Below are 20,282 nucleotides of genomic sequence, written 5' to 3' on the forward strand. Positions count from 1 at the left end.
CTGCACATCTTTGGACTGTGGGAGGAAACCGGAGCACCCGAAGGAAACCCACGCAGACATGGGGAGAACGTGCAGACTCCGACACAGACAGTGGCCCAAGTCAGGAATCGGACCTGGGACCCTGGAGCTGTGAAGAGTCAGGGCTAACCACTATGCTACCGTGCCGCCTCTTTTGCAAGTTTTCTGTTAAACGCGTCTACACAATTCCAACCACCACCAATCTCTAGTTTCTCCTGAATTTCCTGTTCGATTTATTAGGGCTATCTTATATTGAACGCTATTAGTTTTTGCCTCCTCCACAAATCCTCAACCCGGTCGAGCCATTCTATACCCTTCAAGGCCTCAATCAGGTCACAACCTCCGTTTTGTACTGGAAAAGGCACCATTAGTCTGTTCAATCTTTACTGGTGGGTAAAAGCTCTTGACTTCTTGTGCCATCCACGTTAAATCGTTTGTTAAACCGTTTTCGCACCTTTCCCACTGTCTCGATTTCCATTTTCTTTTCATTTCAATTTTCCAATTAAGGGACAATTTAGCCTGGCCAATTCACCTACCCTGCACATCTTTGGGTTATAGGGGTGAAACCCACATGGGGAGAATGTGCAAACTCCACACGGACAGTGGCCCAGGGCCGGGATCGCTCAATTTCCTTTATAGAGCAGAACTCTGCACAGAAAGATACTTTAACCCGTTGGACATAGTGAGAGCGGGAGCAGAAAGAGCCGAGTGAGTTAAGAGGACATTGAGAAAATACTACTCTGCCCCAGGAGCTAACCTCGTCTTTCGGGAACATTTGAGAGCAAAATCATCAATTTTATGCCAATAATGTCATTACACCACCAACGGGAATAAAACAAAATCACAGAATGCCACAGGAGCAAACCTTTCTTTATGTTACTGCATTTCAAATCTTACCTCATGTCTACATACAATCTTCATCCAACCATACTCTCCCCTCAGGTAATGCTAAGCACACATCGAACACAAAACAGCCAAATCTCACTGCAAGACATGGGTGCAAATCGAACATCCAGACACCACAGCAGAGAAACTGGCATCACAAAGAGATGTTACTAATGAATGAGGAGATGATGGGTTGAGCGGCTGCGACAAGGAGACCTGGAAGCGGATTATATTTATCTGCAATTAGCACTGAGACTTCAACAAGGAAGATTTTTGGGCAAAGCTACCATTCATAGTGCACTGAAGTGGAGCAGAGGTTACGTGGAGTGCCATTTGAACTTTGCATGCTCACTAACTGCTAAAAATTGCTTTTAAAGAAATTGCCCCAGGCATTATCCATGGTCAGCTGATCAATATAAACGCGTGTGCATGCACACAATGGAAGAGCTGGAAAAGTTTAGAAACTAAGTTCGTAATCACAGGCAGGGCCGACAAGAACAGCGGTTAGCACTGTTGCCTCACAGCGCCAGGGTCCCAGGTTCAATTCCCGGCTTGGGTCCCTGTCTGTGCGGAGTCTGCACGTTCGCCGCGTGTCTGCGCGGGTTTCCTCCGGTTTCCTCTCACAAGTCCCGAAAGACGTGCTGTCAGGTGAATTGGACATTCTGAATTCTCCCTCTGTGTACCCAAACAGGTGCCAGAATCTGGAGACTATGAGATTTTCACAGTAACTTCATTGCAGTGTTAATACAAGCCTTCTTGTGACATTAATGAAGATATTATTATTACTGCAAAACGACTGTTGACACAGAAATATTTAATGGGAAATATTAATAGAGAAAAAAAGACTTTCATTTGTGGCATTTGGCCAAGTTCAAGGTGTCACATGTAATGAAATCCTTATGAAGTGTTGGACACACTGCAGTTAATCTGTATACAACAAGCACCCGCAAATAGCAATGTGTTAAAGGCCAGGTCATGTGCTACAGTGATAGTGACAGAAGGATTGGCCAAGACATTGGGGAGAGCACTCCTGCTCAAAGTAGCCCCAAGGGATCTTTTACATTTCCCCAAGAGGTCGATGGAGGCAGCACGGTGGCGCAGTAGTTAGCACTGCTGCCTCACAGTGCCGAGGACCCGGATTCAATCCTGGCCCCGGGTCACTGTCCATGCGGTGTTTACACATTCTCCCTGTGGCTGCGTAGGTCTCCTCCCCCCCCACCAACCCAAAAATGTACATGGTAGGTGGATTGACCACGCTAAATTGCCCCTTAATTGGAATTGTTAAAAAATAGGTTGATGAGAGTCTCAGTTTAATACAGCAATTTAAAACGGGAAATTGTAACACAACATTCATGATGGGAAAGTAGGTTTGTGGACAAGAAGTGCCTGCTCGGTATATAATACATGGGTAACTCGGACAGATTTTAGACAACCTGAATCTCAAATCATTCGCTGAGGGAGAAATAATAATAATCGCTTATTGTCACAAGTAGGCTTCAATGAAGTAACTGCGAAAAGCCCCTAGTCGCCACATTCCGGCGCCTGTTCGGGGAGGCTGGTACGGGAATTGAACCCGCGCTGCTGGCCTTGTTTTGCATTACAAGACAGCTGTTTAGCCTACTGTGCTAAACCAGCCCCGGGAGTACTGGCATTCCCAGGCAAGTGATAGCCTCCAGGGCACTCCCAGTTTTAAAATCAAGACAAACAGCATCAGCTCCTAAAAGAAAATGAATATGGAAAACATGTTTTATTCAGATCCCCCCCCCCCCCCCCCCATTCAAACAAAAGAGACCAAACTTCAGAAATTGAACCACTAACAGAAATCTGATGCTGACAATCATTCTGACCTCCCCCAGAAGGTATATCAAGGTCCCTTACCTTCTTCTAACACCATCTCTAGCCAACCAGCAGGTTAAACACCTGCAATCAACACAGTCAAAACAGATAATGCTCCATTTCCATGGGAACTCTTCATTTCAAATATGCTGACCATATGGTGCTCAGGAAGCACTCGGAGAATCTCTCCTCTCCTTCCGCACGACTTGCAAACACTGCGTAGCAGATGGATCAAATCACACAGGGGCTGACAGCACCTTCTGCCCCAGTGAAGGCATTGCTTCGCAAACACACAGGGACTCCTCAGTCGAGACTCAAAGAACAAAGAACAAAGAAATGTACAGCACAGGAACAGGCCCTTCGGCCCTCCAAGCCCGTGCCGACCATACTGCCCGACTAAACTACAATCTTCTAAAAGAACAAAGTCATTCACATACTGTTTGGAAAAAGACACGTTCTTTTCCCCAGCTAGCTGGCGATGGGAAAGCAGAGCACAGCCTGAAGGTCAACAGGTTAAAGAGCTTAGCAGTCTCATTTTTACACCAATTCCTCTTGATTAAATACCTGATGTGCACATTTTTACAAAAAAAGCACACATTCAATTGTCAGACAGCTGTGCTCAATAGGCCGCTGTATCTTCCCTGTTTATTCTGCTGGCAGGGCAGCGCCTGACAAAAATCTGAAGCATTAATCAGGTAAGTGGAGAGCAGAGGCTGGAACACAGGAACCACACAGATATGGATCTCGGAGGCTTCACGGAAGAGAATAATACATCTGCTCTGGACCGCAACTCTCAGCATGAGGGAATGCTCTCTACAACACTTTGCGACGCTCAAACTCCAGCCCGCACATGAAGAATGACTTTGCCTTTAAACGGTGAGGCAGAGGGTTGTGTGGGGGAGGGAGAATTTGCTGTTCAGATTGTTTTTCTGCCACTGCTCCCGTTGCCCGGGGAGTTCTGTAGCCACAGGCCAGCTGAAGGGACAAAGAGCAGATTTTGTTACAGCAGTAGCCAGGACTGCCCATTTCTGGTGGGCCTTAATGGCCCCAACGCCAGGCCAGTGGCCCCCCAACGCCAGGCCAGTGGCCCCCCAACGCCAGGCCAGTGGCCCCCCAACGCCAGGCCAGTGGCCCCCCAACGCCAGGCCAGTGGCCCCCCAACGCCAGGCCAGTGGCCCCCCAACGCCAGGCCAGTGGCCCCCCAACGCCAGGCCAGTGGCCCCCCAACGCCAGGCCAGTGGCCCCCCAACGCCAGGCCAGTGGCCCCCCAACGCCAGGCCAGTGGCCCCCCAACGCCAGGCCAGTGGCCCCCCAACGCCAGGCCAGTGGCCCCCCAACGCCAGGCCAGTGGCCCCCCAACGCCAGGCCAGTGGCCCCCCAACGCCAGGCCAGTGGCCCCCCAACGCCAGGCCAGTGGCCCCCCAACGCCAGGCCAGTGGCCCCCCAACGCCAGGCCAGTGGCCCCCCAACGCCAGGCCAGTGGCCCCCCAACGCCAGGCCAGTGGCCCCCCAACGCCAGGCCAGTGGCCCCCCAACGCCAGGCCAGTGGCCCCCCAACGCCAGGCCAGTGGCCCCCCAACGCCAGGCCAGTGGCCCCCCAACGCCAGGCCAGTGGCCCCCCAACGCCAGGCCAGTGGCCCCCCAACGCCAGGCCAGTGGCCCCCCAACGCCAGGCCAGTGGCCCCCCAACGCCAGGCCAGTGGCCCCCCAACGCCAGGCCAGTGGTCCCCCAACGCCAGGCCAGTGGTCCCCCAACGCCAGGCCAGTGGCCCCCCAACGCCAGGCCAGTGGCCCCCCAACGCCAGGCCAGTGGCCCCCCAACGCCAGGCCAGTGGCCCCCCAACGCCAGGCCAGTGGCCCCCCAACGCCAGGCCAGTGGCCCCCCCAACGCCAGGCCAGTGGCCCCCCAACGCCAGGCCAGTGGCCCCCCAACGCCAGGCCAGTGGCCCCCCAACGCCAGGCCAGTGGCCCCCCAACGCCAGGCCAGTGGCCCCCCAACGCCAGGCCAGTGGCCCCCCAACGCCAGGCCAGTGGTCCCCCAACGCCAGGCCAGTGGTCCCCCAACGCCAGGCCAGTGGCCCCCCAACGCCAGGCCAGTGGCCCCCCAACGCCAGGCCAGTGGCCCCCCAACGCCAGGCCAGTGGCCCCCCCAACGCCAGGCCAGTGGCCCCCCAACGCCAGGCCAGTGGCCCCCCCAACGCCAGGCCAGTGGCCCCCCAACGCCAGGCCAGTGGCCCCCCAACGCCAGGCCAGTGGCCCCCCAACGCCAGGCCAGTGGCCCCCCAGCGCCAGGCCACTATCAGCACACCAAAATGCAACCCCACTAACTTCAGCACACAAGCATTACATCACATATGCACAGTCTGTTGCACGAGTTCTTCCTGATCCAATGGCCTACCATGCTCCTTCAGCCCACTATATAAAAAAACGGGTTACTGGTCATTTCCTTCATTGCTGCTAGCAAGATCAGAATCTGCAGAACAAAAGATCCCAGACTGTACTGTACAGGACCCGCTGACAAGCAGAGCGGAGCTTTACGGCAAACTGGACAACCACCTCCCTGGCATCGCAATATCCTAAACACGGTCCCAAATTTCAGCCGTGTCACCAGGGGCCCAGTATTCACCCACAGGCAGATCCACGGATTCTCACCTCCCTGCGCCCACACAAACCCTGAGCCATGAAACGGAAGGAAAGCAGAGAATAGAAGAAAAAAATAAAATCAATCAATAACTTGCATCTTTAATGTGGTGAAAACTCTCAATTTGCTTCATCGGCACGATAGATATTGAACAAAACCTCACACTGAAACACACAAGACGACATTAGGACAGATAATCAAAAGCTTGGGCAAAGAGGTAAGATTGAAGAAGAGCCTTGAGCAAAGAGAGAGATTGGGAGACCGAGGGGGTATAGGGAGAGGATTTGAGACCAGGCAACTGAAGGCACGGCCCCAATGGTAAAGCGAAGGGAATCAGGGATGGACAAGAGGTCCAGACTTGAAGGGGTTCAACAATCAGAGGTGATTGCGGGCTGGAAAAGATTCAGAAATGGAAGAGCGCTGCATTGCCACATGTAACAAAAATCATACATTTAATAGGCAAAGTATCATTGGGGAATCGTTTATATAAAGTACTCCCCATCTGTGAAAAATACCATGATAAACGTGTTGAACTTATCTCGGCCTGGCTAACGGAAGATAGACGGTGGTAGTTCGCTCATCCAGAAAACGCCCACGCAGGGAATGAATGCACCAAGTGGGGAATCTTGACTATCTAACATGATTGGAACATTCAAAAGTGACCAAAACTCGAACCTGGGCCAGGACCAAACCTTCAATTTAAGCTGGTTGGAATATCAAAGCTCGGAATTTTCAAACTGCACCTGAATTAGTATCCGAATCGACTCTGATCCCTCCTCCGTCCGCACAAATACTCAGGGGGACAGATCCGGGATGACGTACAGGTGAATTTCCTTTCCATCCAGGGAAACAGGGTCCTGGCAAACTCTTCCCAGTTAGGAAAGACGATAAATTTGTATTTTTAAATATTGGCTTCGTGAGGGGTACTCTGGTCAGGAAGTGTAGTATTTTGACATTCACTGGAGACAAAATAGATGGCAATTCATTTCAAATCATTGTTAACTGCACAACTCCAACACAAGCTACTACAGGAGGGGGGCTTTTGACAGATCAGCACAATAAACTGCACCAACCCCACACTGCCAAAGCTACCTATTTAGTGCACAGGTTGGATTTTAAATCTTGTTGCAGCCAGCAAACTTGAAAACATTCAGCTGACTATCCTCACCAGCTTGGCTAATGCTGTATCTCTCACCAAGCTGCAGACCTGGCATTGTATCGCCCACAGGCCCCCAACCTAGCATTGCATCACCCTTTAACCCCCCCAGATTTGGCACCATATTGCCCTTCAACCCTCTGTTCTGGCACCATGTCTCCCTTCTACGCTCTGTTCTGGCACCATGTCTCCCTTCTGCCCTCTGTTCTGGCACCATGTCTCCCTTCTACGCTCTGTTCTGGCACCATATCTCCCTTCTACGCTCTGTTCTGGCACCATGTCTCCCTTCTACGCTCTGTTCTGGCACCATGTCTCCCTTCTACGCTCTGTTCTGGCACCATGTCTCCCTTCTACGCTCTGTTCTGGCATGGGGGGGTTTATCCTTGAATCCTGCAGCCTCTTCGAAAGACAATTCTTCCTTTTGCACCTTATGTTTGTCTCAATCCGGCACAGTGGGACACCCTTATATCAGCCTTCGCCGTTTGGAAATCCATCGAATTCATTCAGCAGGAAAGAAACTTGTAGCTCTCATTCTCCTGCTCCCTCACCAATCTTTCAGAATCTTTGGCAAATCTCCATTTTGCCCTTTCTCTCATCCAATTAGTTTCTCCAAATTCACCTGCTTGGATCATTTTCTCCGTTCGTTCTGCTCTTTCCTCCACTTGACTGATGTGATCACCACATTTATCCCGACCAGATCTTTTGGGTCCAATACTCTCTAATTTCCAGACAGCTTCTCCAGCCTCGTTGTCAGCTAATCCATTGTGGCCAAGAACCTGACTCCAAACTTGTTCCGCTCTCTATCTGTCTTAACCCCTCGACGGTGGCACAGTGGTCAGCACTGCTGCCTCACAGTGCCAAGGACCCAGGTTCAATTGCGGCCTTGGGTCACTGTCTGTGCGGAGTCTGCACGTTCTCCCCGTGTCTGCGTGGGTTTCCTCCGGGCGCTCCGGTTTCCTCCCACAGTCCAAAGATGGATTGGCCATGCAAAATTGCCCCTTCGTGTCCAAAGATGTGCAGGTTAGGCGGGGTTACGGGAAGTGGGCTTGGTAGGGTGCTCTTTCAGAGGGTCGACGCAGACTTGACGGGCCGAATGGCCTCCTTCTGCCACTGTCGGAATTCTATGATATCACCCGGTTACCATTAGATAAAAGCAAATTACTGCGGATGCTGGAATCTGAAGCGAAAGAGAAAATGCTGGAAAATCTCAGCAAGTCTGGCAGCATCTGTAGGGAGAGAAAAGAGCTAATGTTAGCTTTGACAAAGAGTCATCGGACTCGAAACGGTAGCGCTTTTCTCTCCCTACAGATGCTGCCAGGCTTGCTGAGATTCTCCAGCATTTTCTCTTTCGTTCCCGGTTACCATTACGTGTCTCAAGTTAGAATTCTGAAAGTTTTTGCTTTATCCATGACCAGTTGCACTGTTTTGAGCATGTCCATTCTGTAGCCATCCTCGTGCTGATATTATGTAGCTTTGGGGTTAACATAAAATGTCTCTGTGACTTATTTTTCATGGCCTTGACATTTTCAAACCCTCTGGTTAATAGTAACAATGATTAGATGGCCTTTCATCAAATCCAGGCTCAGGCAATCTAGTTTCCTCTCGCACCATTCCATTCTGTAGCTGATCCCTCTTCATCCATGTCAATTAACTCATCTCATTAATGAATCCATAGTGAAGATGCCGCTAGGCAGCAGTGATCATAATATGATTGAATTTTACATTCAGTTTGAGGGAGAGATGAGAGGCTCCACCGGCAACGAGGGAGGGCAAGAAAGAAGAGCTAGATAAAGTGAACTGGCAAATTAGGTTACGGGAAAGGTCAATGGAGGTGCAGTGACAGACATTGGAGGAGATATTACAGAATACACATACATTCCAATGAAAAAGAAAATTTTCAACAATGATTAACTAAAAAAGTTAAAGACAGTATCAAACTTAAAGAATATGCATAGAATGTGGGTGGCAAGTCTGGTTTTGTGAAATGCAAACCATACTTGACCAATTTATTTGAGTTCTTTGAAGAAGTAACGTTTCTGTGGATAAAGGGGAACCGGTAGGTGTACTGCATTTAGATTTCCAGAAGGCATTTGATAAGATGCCACATTAAAGATTATTGTGAAAAATACAAGCTCTTGGTGTAGGAGGGTGACAGATTGGCATGGGATAGAAGATTGACTGGCCAGCCAGAAGCAGAGGTTTATCATAAATGGCTCATTTTCGGGTTGTCAGGATGTAACGAGTGGTGTGCCAAGGGATCAGTGCTAGGTCCCTCAACTTTGTTAAGTTTATACAAATGCCTCCGAGGAAGGGATGGTTGCTAAATTTGCTGTTGACACAAAGATAGGTAAGAAATAAAGATGCACAAAGAATACAGCACAGAAAAAGGATCTTCAGCCCACCAAGCCTGCACCGATCAGAGTTCCTTATTTAGACCTACTTATTGCCCAAACAATCTCCAACCCTCCATTCCCCACCCGTGCATGTGTCAACCAAGATACATCTTAAACGTTGCTATCATGCCTGCCTCCACTGGCAACGCATTCCAGGCAACCACCACGCTCTGCGTGAAAAACATTCCCTGCAAACCTTTCCCTTCTCACCTTTGCCTCCTTGTAATTTTACTTTAATAAATTTAGAGTACCCAATTATTTTTTTTCCAAGCTCAAAAGAGTGGCCAATACGTGTACCTTGCACATCTTTGGGTTGTGGGGGTGAGACCCACTCTGACACGGGGAGAATGTGCAAACTCCACAAGGACAGTGATCTGTGGCCGGGATGCATCACGGGTCCTCAGTGCCATGAGGCAGCAGTGCTAACCACTGTGCCACCCTGCCTCTCTTGTAATTGAGTCTTCTGTCCTGGGGAAAAGCTTCTGACTATTTATACCACTCAATTTTCTAGACCTTAATCAGGTCTCCCCTCAGCCTCCGTCATTTCAACCTTGTCTCAAAGCTAACTCCCTCCAGGCCAAGTAATATCCTTGTAAACCTTTGCACTCTCTCCAAAGCATCCACGTCCTTCTGGTAGTGTGGAGACCAGAACTGCATGCAATAGTCCAAATGTGACCTAACTAAAGTAACATGTCATGCGAACTTGCCAATGAAGGCAAGCATGCGTATGCCTTCCTAATCACCTTGTCCTCCTGCACTGCCACTTGCATTGAACTATGGACCTGAACGCCCAGATCCCTCTGTATGTCAATGCTCCTGAGGATTCTGTATGTGTAGAGGATAAAAGGATATAGATCGGCTGAATGAGTGAGCAAAGATCTGGCAAATGGAGAATATAGGAAGATGTGAACTTGTCCATTTTGGCAGGAAGAATAAAAGTGGTGTGAGATTGCAGAGCTCTGAGATGCAAAGGGTTCTGGGTATCCTAACACATGAGTTGCGAAAGGTTAGTACACAGGTACAGCAAGTAATCAGGAAAGCCAAGACAAATGTCATTGTTTACTGTGAGGGGGGAATTGATTACAAAAGTCGGGAGGCTTTGCTTCAGTTGCACAGAGCATTAGTGAGACCACATCTGGAGTATTGGTCTCCTTAGTTAAGGAAAGATGTCAACACGTTGGAAGCTGTTCAGAGGTTTACGAGATTAATATCTGGAGTGGGCGGGTTGTCTTATCAGGAAAGGTTGTACAGGCTCAGCTAGTCTCTACTGGAGTTTAGAAGAGTAAGAGACAACTTGATTGAAACACAGGGCTTTGACAGGGTGGATGTGGAGAGGATGTTTCTTCTTGTGGGAGAATCTAGAACGAAGGGTCACGTGAAAAATACGAGGTCGCTCCTTGAAGACAGATGAGGAGAATTTGTTTTCTCTCATAGCCGCGAGTCTTTGGGACTCTTCCTCAAAAGGTGGTGGAATCAGAGGCTTGGAATATTTTTACGGCAAAGGCCGATAGATTCGTGAAAAGCAAAGGGGAGGGGGAAAGGTTTTCGGGGCTGGCGGGAATGTGGGGTTGAGGTCACAATCAGGTCAACCTTGATCTTATTGAATGGGGTGACAAACGTTACAATCAGTAACTTAAACTCATCCAGCCCAAGTGCCCTCTTACGGTACAACGGTTAAATCAGTAAATATCAATCTCGTCCAGAAGGTATTAAAAGGGCTTCAAAACCTTTCAAGACACATTTTCTCCACATCACTCAAATCCATCCAAGCAGCTTCCTAACCTTCAATCATTGGCTGTTTATCTTTGCTGCCGTCCTATACTTCAAAATACCTCCTTCCATCGTTAAAGCCCCCAAGACCAGAAACCGCCCCCTCAACACCCGAGAAAGCTTGCACCGAAACAATTATTATTCAATATTCAGCAAATATTTACCTTTTTTTAAATAAAATAATTTTTATTAAAGGTTTTCATAAAATATCAATAACAAAATGAGAAAAAAGAACCCAACAGGGTTAAGTACAATTCAGCAAATATTTTCTAACAATCATCATGCAACGAGGGCAGAACACGAGATAATGCTCGCCATCTGAGATCATCTTCTCCAGCTTCTAACCTTTTTTTAAGTTATAAATTCATTTATCTTCTTTCCAGATAAGGGGCAATTTAACGTGGCCAATCCACCATACCCTGCACATCTTTGGATTGTGGGGGTGAGACACGGGGAGAATGTGCAAACTCCACACGGACAGTGACCCGGGGCCGGGATCGAAGCCGGGTCCTCGGCAGCGTGAGGCAGCTGTGCTAACCACTGCACCGCTGTGACATCCCCTCTAGCTTCTAACCTTTAACATGTGAACACGATTACAGTCATCATCCCGTTCATTCTATCTGTATTTGAAAGAAACAACCATACACAGCACTCGTAGATTCTGAAGGGAAAGTCATTGACATAGAATCCCTACAGTGCAGAAGGGGGGCAGTCTGCACAGACACTCTAAAAGAGCACCCTATCTAGGCCCATTCCACTGCCGTACCCCGCAAGCTCACCTCACCTGCACATCTTTGGATTGTGGGAGGAAACCGGAGCACCCGGAGGAAACCCACGCAGACACGGGGAGAAAGTGCAAACTCCACATAGACAGTGACCCAGCCGGGAATTGAACCTGGGTCTCTGGTGCTGTGAGGCAGCAGTGCTAACCACTGTGCCGCCTTCAACCTGAGAATCAGCATATCTCAGGTGAGGGGCAAGGTAGAAAAGACGGTGCCTTCATGGATAACCTCAGCCGGTACGGGAATTGAACTCACGCTGCTGGCCTCGCTCTGCATCACGAACCAGCTGTCCAGCTAACTGAGCTAAAGTGATTCCTCTGAAATCAGCGGCATACACACGCGCAGGAAAACCTGCCCTACAGAGAGATCAGCCAACACACTTCACACATTTTGATGCAAGGACACCAATGATGAAGGATTAATGACCCTGACGATCAAAGCAAGGTTACCAACTGAACAAAATACCATCAGTAAACTTTGGAAAAACATCAGTCACAGGCAACACGATATGATCACGGGGCCAAACCAAAACACAACTCTCGCTTTATGTGTGAATTACCCAAATACTTAAAATAACTGGCCATTTTGTGCACAGGGTTATCATCAAACATTCCTCAAGTCTGAGTGTTGATCAATGGCACAATATCCAGATCGCTGGCATGCGCTCCAAGGACTGCTGCCAGTTAGAGAAGCTTTCAAATTAATCGAGATACACCCCACCGAGCAAATAGAGAATGCTCAGGCTGACTCACACAGCACAGTTGTCCAGTGGACAGGTTGGGGACATGGCTCAGTTCCTGCGTGACTGAAGCCGACCTCACACCATCTGGGGAAAATCCTCTCACTTCAACTTGCTGCCGAGACATTTTGCAGCAACGGATACCTGAACTCATAAACATCCAATAAACACGCTTCAAATGGCACCAATCCAGCATGCAAAGCAAGATACTGTTCACTGTCCCTCGTGCATCTGAAGAAACAATCAGACCACAAGGCACTGCACAGCAAAATGAATACTTTTGGAATGCAGGATGCAGAACACAAGAAATGCAGCGACTAAATTTCACACGCCAAGCTCTCACAAACAAGAGTGAAATAAATGACCACCGCATCGTCTGGATTTTTAGGTTGTGGGTGAAGTTTGGCCAGGCAAATGGTCATTGGATAGACATCTGGACGATAAGGGAATAGTGTAGATGGGCTTTAGAGTGGTTTCACAGGTCGGCGCAACATCGAGGGCCGAAGGGCCTGTACTGCGCTGTAATGTTCTATATTCTAGGACACAAGGGGGGACCCTTCTGCGATTCGAACTAAAAGGTTCACCCGACAGGACTTTGAGTTAAGACCTCATCTGCTGGCACCGCACTGGATTGTGTGCTCAAGTTCCTGGAGTGGGAAATGAACCCATGATCTGACCAGAGGTGAGAGACAGGGCTGTCAATCACTGAGCCAAGGCCGACAGTTGTCAGTGCCATTTATACCTATGCTTGGGGGAGGGGGAGAGAGAGAGGATATTGGCAGAACTAAGAACGTTCCCACATTCTCACCACCCAGAATGCGTAACATGACCTCTGGTGCAGTGTGTTTAAACTCAATCGTCAATCCGAGTTCTGGATCAGTTTAAAATATGACGGCTGGGTGCGGAGGGGGAAAAAAATATTAATCTGTGGTTCTGCGGGACCCTTTCTTCTTCTCCCGCCCCCCGACCCCCCCAACCAAAGACAAGTGCTCAACTGGGGTCTGAGCCTGCGATCTCCTCACTCGGACAAGTGAGTGGGGTCTGAGCCTGCGATCTCCTCACTCGGACAAGTGAGTGGGGTCTGAGCCTGCGATCTCCACACTCGGACAAGTGAGTGGGGTCTGAGCCTGCGGTCTTCTCACTCGGACAAGTGAGTGGGGTCTGAGCCTGCGGTCTCCTCACTCGGACAAGTGAGTGGGGTCTGAGCCTGCGGTCTCCTCACTCGGACAAGTGAGTGGGGTCTGAGCCTGCGGTCTCCTCACTCGGACAAGTGAGTGGGGTCTGAGCCTGCGGTCTCCTCACTCCGACAAGTGAGTGGGGTCTGAGCCTGCGGTCTCCTCACTCGGACAAGTGAGTGGGGTCTGAGCCTGCGGTCTCCTCACTCGGACAAGTGAGTGGGGTCTGAGCCTGCGGTCTCCTCACTCGGACAAGTGAGTGGGGTCTGAGCCTGCGGTCTCCTCACTCGGACAAGTGAGTGGGGTCTGAGCCTGCGGTCTCCTCACTCGGACAAGTGAGTGGGGTCTGAGCCTGCGGTCTCCTCACTCGGACAAGTGAGTGGGGTCTGAGCCTGCGGTCTCCTCACTCGGACAAGTGAGTGGGGTCTGAGCCTGCGGTCTCCTCACTCGGACAAGTGAGTGGGGTCTGAGCCTGCGGTCTCCTCACTCGGACAAGTGAATGGGGTCTGAGCCTGCGGTCTCCTCACTCGGACAAGTGAGTGGGGTCTGAGCCTGCCGTCTCCTCACTCGGACAAGTGAGTGGGGTCTGAGCCTGCGGTCTCCTCACTCGGACAAGTGAGTGGGGTCTGAGCCTGCGGTCTCCTCACTCGGACAAGTGAGTGGGGTCTGAGCCTGCGATCTCCTCACTCGGACAAGTGAGTGGGGTCTGAGCCTGCGGTCTCCTCACTCGGACAAGTGAGTGGGGTCTGAGCCTGCGGTCTCCTCACTCGGACAAGTGAGTGGGGTCTGAGCCTGCCGTCTCCTCACTCGGACAAGTGAGTGGGGTCTGAGCCTGCGGTCTCCTCACTCGGACAAGTGAGTGGGGTCTGAGCCTGCAGTCTCCTCACTCGGACAAGTGAGTGGGGTCTGAGCCTGCGGTCTCCTCACTCGGACAAGTGAGTGGGGTCTGAGCCTGCGGTCTCCTCACTCGGACAAGTGAGTGGGGTCTGAGCCTGCGGTCTCCTCACTCGGACAAGTGAGTGGGGTCTGAGCCTGCGGTCTCCTCACTCCGACAAGTGAGTGGGGTCTGAGCCTGCGGTCTCCTCACTCGGACAAGTGAGTGGGGTCTGAGCCTGCGGTCTCCTCACTCGGACAAGTGAGTGGGGTCTGAGCCTGCCGTCTCCTCACTCGGACAAGTGAGTGGGGTCTGAGCCTGCGGTCTCCTCACTCGGACAAGTGAGTGGGGTCTGAGCCTGCGGTCTCCTCACTCGGGCCAAGTTTTCACCCAGCAACCCAAGGGTAGGAGAAGCAAACCCATTGTGACTGAGATTGGGTTGAGGAAGGGGGTGAGGTTGTCAATGATGGGGGGGGGGGGGGGGGGAGAGTGGTGTGTAGAGGTGAGGTGTGGGGGGGAGAGAGGTTTTTGGGGGGGGGGGTGGTTTGGGGGGGGGGGGGAGAGGTTTGGGGGCGGGGGGGGGTGTTGAGGGGTCAGAGGTTTTTTGGGGGGGTGAGTGAGGTTTGGGGGGGGTGAGGTGGGGGGGGGGGGGTGAGGTTTGGGGGGGTAGAGTGAGGTTGGGGGGGGGGGTGAGTGAGGTTGGGGGGGGGGGGTGGCCCTGGGTCCCCCCTCAGTCCCATGTGCCGGCAGCCGCCCAGCCGGCCCTCGGGGACGGCAGTGGGGCGTTTCCCCCTCCCTCTGTCACCGGCAGAAACCCCGGGCCCCCCGCCGCCCTCCTCACCCCGTTGCCGGGGGCCAGCTCAAATCCAGCCCCCGGCTCGGTGCCCGGGCCCGGCGGTGAACAAAGAGATTTGGCCGCCCCGGGCCCGGGCTCCGCTCTGCCCTCCGCTGCCGGCCCGCGGCCGCGCTCACTTACCCGGTGGACGGCAGCCGGGCTCCGGGGCTGAGGCTGAGGCGAGGTCCCGGCTCCGGGGCCTCCTCCTCCCCCCCGGCCGCTTCCCCGAGCGGCGGCCCCGCTCTCACCGGATCGCGGCCATCGGCAGCCGCCCGGCTCCGGGGCTCGGCTCCGACACGGCGGAGGGGGGACTGGAGGCCGAGGCTGCGGAGCCGCTTCAGGAGGGGGGGCCGCACTCGGGCTCCCGATTCTCCGGCCGCAGCGACTCTCCCTCTGGCCCGATCCGAGCGGCTTCCCCGAGGCGGAGGGACTGGCGGAGCGGCCGGGAAAGCCCGGGGTGGAGCCCAGTCCGAGCCCGGACTGGAGTCGCAAAGACCCGGGGTGGAGCGCGGACTGGAATCGCAAAAACCCGGGGTGGAGCCCGGACTGGAATCGCAAAAACCCGGGGTGGAGCGCGGACTGGAATCGGGAAATCCCGGGGTGGAGCCCGGACTGGAATCAGGACAACCCGGGGTGGAGCCCAGTCCGAGCCCGGACTAGAATCGCAAAGACCCGGGGTGGAGCCTGGACTGGAATCGGAAAATCCCGGGGTGGAGCCCGGACTGGAATCAGAAAAACCCGGGGTGGAGCCCGGACTGGAATCAGAAAAACCCGGGGTGGAGCCCGGACTGGAAACGGGAAAACCCGGGGTGGAGCCCAGACTGGAAACGGGAAAATCCGGGGTGGAGCCCGGACTGGGGTCGGCAAAACCCGAGGTGGAGCCCGGACTGGAGTCGGCAAAACCCGGGGTGGATCCCAGACCAGAGTCGGCAAAACCAGAAATGGGGCACGGACACAGGTAGGACTGGATCCGGAGTGGAACATAGAACATACAGTGCAGAACAAGGCCATTCGGCTCATCAAGTCTGCACCGACCCACTTAATCCCTCACTTCCACCCTATCCCCGTAACCCAATAACCCCTCCTAACCTTTTTGGACACTAAGGGCAATTCAACATGGCCAATGCACCTAACCTGCACGTCTTTGGACTGTGGGAGGAAACCGGAGCACCCGGAGGAAACCCACGCAGACACGGGGAGAAAGTGCAGACTCCGCAGAGTCAGCACAGCCCGGGGTGGAGCCCGGATTGAGCCCGGACTGGAATCGGTAAAACCCGGGGTGGATCACGGACTGAGCCTGCACTGGCGTCGGCCAAACCCGGGGTGGATCCTGGACTGGAGTCAGAACGACCTGGGGTGGAGCCCAAACTGAGCCCAGACTGGAGTCAGCAAAACGCGGGGTGGTGTCCGGACTCAGTAAAACCTAGGGTGGAACTTGGACTGAGCCCGGACTGGAGTCAGCAATACCCGGAGTGGAGCCAGGACTGGAGTCTGCAAAACCCCGGGTGGAGCCTGGACTGAGCCCGGACTGGAGTCAGCAGAACCCGGGGTGGAACCCCAACTGGAGTCAGCAGAACCCGGGATGGAACCCAGACTGAGCTCAGACTGGACTCAGCAAAACCCGGGGTGGAGCCAGGACAGATGTCAGCAAAACTCAAGGTGGTGTCCAAACTGGAGTTAACAAAGCCCGGACTGAGCCTGGACAGGCGTCAGCAAATCCCGGGGTGGAACCCATACTGGGCCCGGCCTGGAGTCAGCAAAACCCGGGGTTGATCAAAGACTGGAATCTGCAAAACACGGGGTGGAGCGCGGACTGGAGTCAGCAAAACCCAGGGTGGAGCCTAGATTGGAGTCGGCAAAACCCAGGGTGGAGTCCGGAACATGGAGTAGAGTCCAAAAACCCGGGGCAGAGTGGTGGCGACCCGGAGTGGGATCCGGAAACCCAGAGCAGGGTGAGAAAAACCCATGGTGGAGTCAGAAACCCCATATCGGATTGAGCAAGACCGGGAGTAGAGTAAGGAAACCCAGATCAGAGCGAGCAAAACCCAGAATGGAATCAGGGATACCCAGAGTGGGGTGAGCAAATACCAGTCAGGAATGTCAGATGTAAGCAAGCAAACCCGGAGTGGAGTGGGGGAAAATGCAGCGTATGGAAGACCTGGACAGGAGTCAGAAAACCCGGATCAGAGCGAGCATAACCCGATGGAGTTGGAAAATCCGGAGGGGAGTGTGGAAGACCCGAAATGGAGGATTGAAACCCAGAGTGGGGCGAGGAAAACCTGGAACGGAATCAGGAAACCCAAAGTGGAGTATGGAAAACCCAGAGTCGAATCAGGCACCCAGATCGGAATGGATCTGTGAAACCCAGACTGGAATCTGGAGCGGAGTCAAAAACACCCAGAGTAGATTTTGAAAAGCCCGGAGTGCAGTGAAGAAAGCCCGGAGTGGGGTGAGTAAGACCAGGAGCCGAGTAAGAAAAAAAACCCAAAGTAAAGTGCCAGATTCAAGGAAACCCAGGGGGCAGTTGGAGTGAAGGAAACCAAGAGGAGAATGAGGAAAACCTAGAGTGGAGTCAAAAAACCTGGAGTATAAAGTGGACAATCCAGAGCAGAGAGCAAAAAGCCCAGAATCTGAACTGGAGTGCGAAAGACTCAGAGCAAAGTAAAGAAAACCAGGAATGGAATTCGAAAATGCGGAGGGGACTCAGGAAAACCCAGAGCAGAGCCACAAAGCCCAGCATGGAGTGAGGAAAATCAAAGCAGAGTGAGACGGCCCAGAACAGAGCAAGGAAAACCAAGAACGGATTCAGAGAATTTGCAGAAAAACCAGAAGCGGAGTCGGAAAATCCCGAGAGGATTGAGGAAAATCCCGAGTGGAGTCAGAGAACCCAGGATGGAGTGAGGAAGACCCAGATCAGGATGTGGATACCCGAGGTAGAGTCATAAAACCTGGAACAGAATATGCAGAGTAAGGAAAATGCAATGTGGAATGTAGAAAATCCAGGGCAGCATCAGCAATCCTGTAGTGTTGTAGGAACACCTGGCGTGCAGTTAGAAATCCCAGAGGGGCTCAGAATCCCAGAGGGAAGCAGAGGCAACCCAGAGCAACGTCAAAGATTCCAAAGTGGAGTCAGAAATATAACATGGTGGGAAAACACAGAGTGGAGTCACAAATCCTGGAGCGGAGTCAGAAATCCTGGAGTGGAGTCAGAAATCCCGGAGTGGGTTCAGAAGCGGAGTCTAAATCCTGGAATGGAGTCAGAAATCCTGGAGTGGAATCAGAAATCCCGGAGTGGAGTCAGAAATTCCTGGTAGCGGTAACAGACTGGGAGGACTTTAAAAGTAAGAATGGAGGGTGGTGGCCGGAGCCAGGGAGAAGAGGAACCTCAGGGCAATGTACAGGAGTGGCTACCTTGTGGAAAATGTTATGTGCACATATAGGCTACAGAACAATAAGTCTCTGGCAAACAACAATATAGTGAACCCTGCAATGTTAAATGGATATACTATGCATATTTGCTTAACAATCATAGAATCACCACAGTGCAGAAGGAGGCCATTCGGCCCATCGAGTCTGCACTGACCTGCCGAAAGAGCACCCCACCAAGGCCCACGCCCCCACCCTAGCCCTGTAGCCCAGTGACCCCACCTAACCTTTTGGACACTAAGGGGCAATTTAGCATGGCCAATCCACCCAACCTGCACATCTTTCGGGGCTTGTGGGAGGAAACCGGAGCACCCGGAGGAAACCCACGCAGACACGGGGAGAGCGTGCAGACTCCGCACAGTCAGTGACCCAAGCCGGGAATCAAACCCGGGTCCCTGGCGCTGTGCGGCAGCAGTGCTAATCGCTGTGCAGCCGTGCCACCCATGGAGAACCAAAGCTACAGCAAGAAGGGAGAATCCAGACTCGAAGGCCAAAGGGAAAACCAGCAGCGGAGTGACAAAGAAAATTTGGATTGAGCAAAGAGCGGTGGGAATGAGGCCACAGTGGTGGACAATACAAGGAGAAGAGGAGTGAGAGAAATCCAGAGTGCCAACAGGTGAAGTCTTCATAGAACCTCTAATTTTGTCACCAAACCACAGAAGCTTTATTCAGGACATACTGCAGTCACCTTTTAGATATTTTCCACTCTTTCCAGCCACTTATTTTTGGAATTTTGGTCAAATATAACAGCAAGAGCTTTCCTCCCTTGAAGCAGCCCCTTCACTCACTCGTGAGCAACACCCAGCTGCACATTGAGCTATTTCTCAGTCGCAATCTCTCACGCCTTCTCGGGCCCAGTTCATGATGTTTAAGAGGAGCTGCCTCCGGCCTGGAAAACCCTCACAACACCAACATCCACCAGGCGTGACGGTGAATTGCCAGGTCATTCCCCTCACAGCTGCTGGCCCCCCGCCAACCCTGCACAATATTGTCCCAAAGCTGAGCTGCCTTCGCCCATCCGATGCCCGTTTGGTTAGTGTGTACCTCCCTCACGGCTATCAATCACTGGGTCGTGCCAGATTAGGCAGGCAATGTGTGTTGCATCTACTCACTTTCTCGAGGGACCCGGAGAGGTTCGATCAGTGGATGGAATACAGTTAGCGGCACATGTAGATCTCATTTGCTGCACCGGTGACTACTTTATGGGGATCCAGTGACAGCTGTGCTTTCAAACAGCAAACACAGCTGGGGGACTCCTCTTTAGCACATGTCAACTGAACACAGCAAGGTCATATAGATTGCTGATACCAGATAGGGCTGGAGAGAGCCAGTCAACCAGCAACCTCTTCGCCTGTCTAAACCTTTGCAGTATACGTGCAGTTCGGTCAAAAGGTTTCAACGCGCAGTTCAGTTTCTCAGAGGAAGGGTGCACAACAATTGTAAAATCAATTTTGGTTCTACATCTATTCATAAAAGGGCAGCACGGTGGCGCAGTGGTTAGCACTGCTGCCTCACAGCACGGAGGACCCAGGTTCGATCCTGGCCCTGTCCGTGCGGAGTTTGCACATTGTGCCTGCGTGGGTCTCACCCCCACAACCCCAAAAGATGTGCAGGATAGGTGGATTGGCCACGCTAAATTGTCCCTGAATTTAAAAAACTATCAAAAAAAAAGTTTGACTCTATTGGGAAGTTTTTGTTTGGCATACCCATTGAAGTTCAGAAGAATGCGAGGTGATCTTATTTTTTTTATAC

At 52.2% G+C, this 20,282-nt stretch overlaps 1 protein-coding gene across 9 annotated transcripts in view; it reads right to left on the reverse strand.

Annotated features, from left to right (window-relative positions):
* Positions 1-15,537, reverse strand: part of LOC140404459 (zinc finger protein 609-like) — a 244,241-nt gene extending 228,704 nt beyond the window's left edge. For 8 of the 9 annotated variants that reach the window (XM_072493031.1, XM_072493033.1, XM_072493028.1 and 5 more), the window contains exon 1: positions 15,246-15,537. The gene's annotated coding sequence lies outside the window, so the exon portion shown is untranslated. Of the gene's footprint in view, positions 1-7,155; positions 7,667-15,245 lie in introns of those variants that run through there. The other variant, XM_072493025.1, reaches the window with a different exon arrangement.
* Positions 15,538-20,282: the final 4,745 nt, after the last annotated feature.

This window comes from Scyliorhinus torazame, chromosome 30 (assembly GCF_047496885.1).
Source record: "Scyliorhinus torazame isolate Kashiwa2021f chromosome 30, sScyTor2.1, whole genome shotgun sequence".
In the NCBI taxonomy this organism is placed as follows: domain Eukaryota; kingdom Metazoa; phylum Chordata; class Chondrichthyes; order Carcharhiniformes; family Scyliorhinidae; genus Scyliorhinus; species Scyliorhinus torazame.